We start from the raw sequence: 5,307 nt of genomic DNA, 5'->3' as shown, positions 1-5,307 counted from the left end.
GCAGCGCGCCGCCGGTCGCCGCCGGCGTGAGAGCCGGGACACTTTTGGTGACGCCGTTGGGGGCCGTCGGTGGGTCCATCGGAGTGGTGTTCTTGGAGCAGTCGACCAGGCTGGGCTTGCCCTTGCGCTCGATCTTGCGGAGCGGGGAGGGGGTCGTCCACTCGTCGATGCCCTGCGCGTGTGCGAGAGGCCACAGGGTCAATATGAGTACCGCACGTGGGACTCCCGTGTCCCGGCAATACCCATGTCCATGTGTGCACGTGCTCGATCGAGAGGGCGAATGCAAATCGTGTGAGCGTACAGCGGTGCAGGAGACGCTGCAGGGGGCTGCAGGGCGCTCACCGCCGAAGCCGTCTCCTCCGGGAACGTCTTGGCCGACGCCGGTGTCTCGTCGTCCTGGTAGCAGGGGCTCTCCAAGGAGAAGGCTTGCGCGAGGACACCCAGCGCCTGCCAAACGCGCTCGACGAAGAGGGCCGCCGCCTTGGAGTTGTCGGACACGCACAGCATCTCCTGCAGATCTTGGATGTCGTTCTCCAAGAACATCCCGGTGATCTTGCCGGCCCACACGCTGTTGAGCGTCGACACGATGTAGTGGATGCGGTTGCCAATGCAAGAGGTGGCGTCCATGCATTGCGACGACTCTGTCGCCACCCGAGCCACCGCCACCCACCCCGCCAGCAAGACCATGTCGATGGCCACGCCCAGCTGCGAGTTGAGCTTATCCGCGAGCTCGGCTGCCGCGCACCAGTCATCGCCCGTGGGCCAGAGCAGGATCATCTCGTCCTCGAGCGATGCGGGCTCGCCGTTGGACGGGATGACGTGCTCGAGCGATGCGGGCTCGCCCTCGGACTGGATGCCGCCAGCGGGCTTGCCGCCGGCGTCAACGATGTCCTTGAGCGGACCGGGCTCTTTCGTCTTCCATGACTTCGACTCGTCGTCCTCCACCTCGATGAGGTCGACCATGTAGCGCCTCTCGGTGCGCGTCCTGCACAGCGGACAGAATGGGTGCCGTGAGCGGAGTGAGGCAAGGCGCCTGCATTGGTCAGAGATGTGCGAACAGCTATGCGCGTGTGTGGGGTCTGAATGAGAGGAAAGTGACGGGGGACAAAGCTCGGACGTTGAGTCTGCGGAGGGCGGCGCAACGAGGGAGCGGGCTAAGGTTCATGTCGGGCGAGTGTTGCAGGCGACGAGGGCCAGAGAATAAATAGAGGGCGAGGGCGAGGGCGAGGGCGGCGGGGTGTGTGTGTGTCTGGGGGGGGGGGGGGGAAGGGGGGGGTAAACCAGGAAGGGGGCGGGGGCTGCGGCGGCGGCAGTGTCGACGGCACAGGGCGGCGAATGCTTCGGTGGCGGCGGTGAAGGCTGCGGCGGCACGTTGCGCGGCGGAGGCGGCGGCACAACGGCGGCGGTGGGCCGGAAGTGGCAGCAACGAAGCGGCGGCGGGCGAATCGTCGTTCATAGCCTGGCCGTAGTAGTCAGGCACGCACGGCGACGCGTCGTTCATTGCCTGGCCGCAGTAGTCAGGCACGCACGGCGACGCGTCGTTCATTGCCTGGCCGCAGTAGTCAGGCACGCACGGCGACGCGTCGTTCATTGCCTGGCCGCAGTAGTCAGGCACGCACGGCGACGCGTCGTTCATTGCCTGGCCGACAGTGGTGACAGCGGCGGCGGCACGGAGGGCGGTGGGGCCGACGGCGGCGGCGAGGGCGGTGGCGGCGAGGGCGGGGGCGGAGACGGTGGCGGCGGCGAGGGCGGCGGCGAGGGTGGCGGCGGAGAGGGCGGCGTGGGCGAGGCCTGGGTGGAGGCGGCGAGGGCGGCGGCGAGGGCGGCAGAGACAGTGGTGGCGGAGACGGTGGCGGTGGCGAGGGCGGCGGCGGCGAGGGTGGAGGCGGCGACGGCGGCGGCGGCCAGGGCGGCGGCGAGGGCGGCGGAGGTGGCGGCGGCGAGGGCGGCGGAAAGGGTGGCGGTGACGGTGGTGGGGGCGAGGGCGGCGGCGAGGGTGGCGGTGACGGTGGCGGCGAGGACGGTGGCGGCGAGGGCGGCGGCGGCAGGGCGGCGGCGACGCGAGGGCGGCAACGGCGAGGGTGGCGGCGAGGGCGACGGCGACGCGAGGGCGGCGGCGGCGAGGGCGGCGGTGACGGCGACGGCGGCTGGTAGAACTAGCTCTCGAACTCGTTGCTGAAGCCGCACGCACGGCACAAGTAGTGCGGGGTGGCGCCCACCACGTACGCGGCCGTGCTGTACTCGGTGTTGCACGCAGCCGGGTCGACGTAGCACCACTCGTGCTCGCACCAGCCGGGGTAGCAGGTCGAGTCGCAGGACGGCTCGAGCCTGCTGTCGTGCGGGTCGCACCCGTGGAGGCAGTACGTGCCGGGGTACGCGAGGCTCACGCTGTCCGCCGTGACGACATGCACCTCGGCGCTCACGAGGCTGACGCCGGCCGGGTAGGCGGTGAGGCACGGGCAGCCGAGCGGCGGCGAGGGCGGCGGCGACGGCGACGCGAGGGCGGCGGAGGCGAGGGCGGCGGCGAGGGCGGCGGCGGCGGCGGTGGCGGCGGCATCGGCGGCTGGTAGAACCAGCTCTCGAACTCGTTGCTGAAGCCGCGCGCACGGCACAAGTAGTGCGGGGTGGCGCCCACCACGTACGCGGTCGTGCTGTACTCGGTGTTGCACGCGGCCGGGTCGACGTAGCACCACTCGTGCTCGCACCAGCCGGGGTAGCCGGTCGAGTTGCAGGACGGCTCGAGCCCGCTGTCGTGCGGGTCGCACCCGTGGAGGCAGTACGTGCCGGGGTACGCGAGGCTCACGCCGTCCGCCGCGACGACATGCACCTCGGCGCTCACGAGGCTGACGCCGGCCGGGTAGGCGGTGAGGCACGGGCAGACGAGCGGCGGCGAGGGCGGCGGCGACGGCGACGCGAGGGCGGCGGAGGCGAGGGCGGCGGCGACGGCGACGCGAGGGCGGCGGAGGCGAGGGCCGCGGCGAGGGCGGCGGCGGCGGCGGTGGCGGCGGCATCGGCGGCTGGTAGAACCAGCTCTCGAACTCGTTGCTGAAGCCGCACGCACGGCACAAGTAGTGCGGGGTGGCGCCCACCACGTACGCGGTCGTGCTGTACTCGGTGTTGCACGCGGCCGGGTCGACGTAGCACCACTCGTGCTCGCACCAGCCGGGGTAGCCGGTCGAGTTGCAGGACGGCTCGAGCCCGCTGTCGTGCGGGTCGCACCCGTGGAGGCCGTACGTGCCGGGGTACGCGAGGCTCACGCCGTCCGCCGCGACGACCTGCACCTCGCCGCTAGGGCGGGGGCGGCGTCGGGGGCTACGATGGTGGCGGCGGCGAGGGCGGCGGCGAGGGCGGCGGCGAGGGTGGCGCCGGCGAGGGTGGAGACGCGGGCGGCGGCGGCGAGGGCGGTGACGATGGTGGCGGCGGCGAGGGCGGCGGCCAGGGTGGCGGCGAGGGTGGCGGCGGCGGCGGTGGAATTGTGGGAGGCGGCGGCGAGGGCGGCGGCGACGGGGGCGGCGCTGATGGAGGCGAGGGCGAGAGCGGTGGCATGCCGGACGGCGGCGGAGGCGCTCTGCCCCTCCTGTGAAGAGCTCGACGGCCCTCTCGAGTAGGATGCCCTCGCCGAGCAGGCAGCGGCCCCCGGCTCAGGTCGCTCCTCGCCGTCCTCGCCAAGCATCGCCGGCCGCTGCGCGGAGGTGGGGAAGTGCAGTGTCTGGTGAGAAGGAGAGGGGCAGCGATGGGTGAGGCGCTAGGTCCTCCCGGCCGCGGGTGGGTCGGTTGCGAGCGGAGCTCTGGTGGCGAGGAGGAGGCGGGCTGTGCAAGAGGGATAGGAGGGGACGCGGGGAGGACTACTGGCACGAGCGCCGTGATGCCGATGGGGCGAGCTTCTGCTGGTCGAGAACATCTGTGTGTGGGATGGGGTGGGGGGGGGGGGGGGCGTGAAGGCAGTGGTCGCCTCGCGCCGCGGGGCTGGAGGATGCAGCGGACGGTCAGTGAGAGCGCGCCTGCTGGCCCTCCTGAGCTCCGCCGGCTTGGCGGCCATCGCAGCTCCCGTTCATTGCCTGGCCGTAGTAGTCAGGCACGCACGGCGACACGTCGGTCATTGCCTGGCCGCAGTACTCAGGCACGGCGACACGTCGGTCATTGCCTGGCCGCAGTAGTCAGGCACGGCGACACGTCGGTCATTGCCTGGCCGCAGTAGTCAGGCACGGCGACACGTCGGTCATTGCCTGGCCGCAGTAGTCCGGCACGGCGACACGTCAAACATTGCCTGGCCGCAGTAGTCAGGCACGGCGACACGTCGGTCATTGCCTGGCCGCAGTACTCAGGCACGGCGACACGTCGGTCATTGCCTGGCCGCAGTAGTCAGGCACGGCGACACGTCGGTCATTGCCTGGCCGCAGTAGTCAGGCACGGCGACACGTCGGTCATTGCCTGGCCGCAGTAGGCAGGCACGGCGACACGTCAAACATTGCCTGGCCGCAGTAGTCAGGCACGGCGACACGTCGGTCATTGCCTGGCCGCAGTACTCAGGCACGGCGACACGTCGGTCATTGCCTGGCCGCAGTAGGCAGGCACGGCGACACGTCGGTCATTGCCTGGCCGCAGTACTCAGGCACGGCGACACGTCGGTCATTGCCTGGCCGCAGTAGTCAGGCACGCACGGCGACACGTCGGTCATTGCCTGGCCGCAGTAGTCAGGCACGGCGACACGTCAAACATTGCCTGGCCGCAGTAGTCAGGCACGGCGACACGTCGGTCATTGCCTGGCCGCAGTACTCAGGCACGGCGACACGTCGGTCATTGCCTGGCCGCAGTAGTCAGGCACGCACGGCGACACGTCGGTCATTGCCTGGCCGCAGTAGTCAGGCACGGCGACACGTCAAACATTGCCTGGCCGCGGTAGTCAGGCACGCACGGCGACACGGCGGTCATTGCCTGGCCGCAGTAGTCAGGCACGCACGGCGACACGTCGTTCATTGCCTGGCCGCAGTAGTCAGAATCGCACGGCGACATGTCGTTCATTGCCTGGCCGCAGTAGTCAGGCACGCACGGCGACACGTCGTTCATTGCCTGGCCGCAGTAGTCAGGCACGCACGGCGACACGTCGTTCATTGCCTGGCCGGAGTAGTCAGGCACGTACGGCGACATGTCGTTCATTGTCCCTTGAGCACCTCGACCACCTCGATCGCCTCGGCGTAGAAGTCGTCGCAGACGATGGCGATGCCGACGAAGAAGTAGAACCTGCGCAGGGGGCTGCAGGGGGGCGGGGCGGGGGCGGGGTGAAAGTGGGGTGAGGGGGGGGGGGGG

This window comes from Emiliania huxleyi (genome assembly GCF_000372725.1).
Source record: "Emiliania huxleyi CCMP1516 chromosome Unknown EMIHUscaffold_160, whole genome shotgun sequence".
NCBI lineage: Eukaryota > Haptophyta > Isochrysidales > Noelaerhabdaceae > Emiliania > Emiliania huxleyi.
This window is presented reverse-complemented; position numbering follows the sequence as displayed.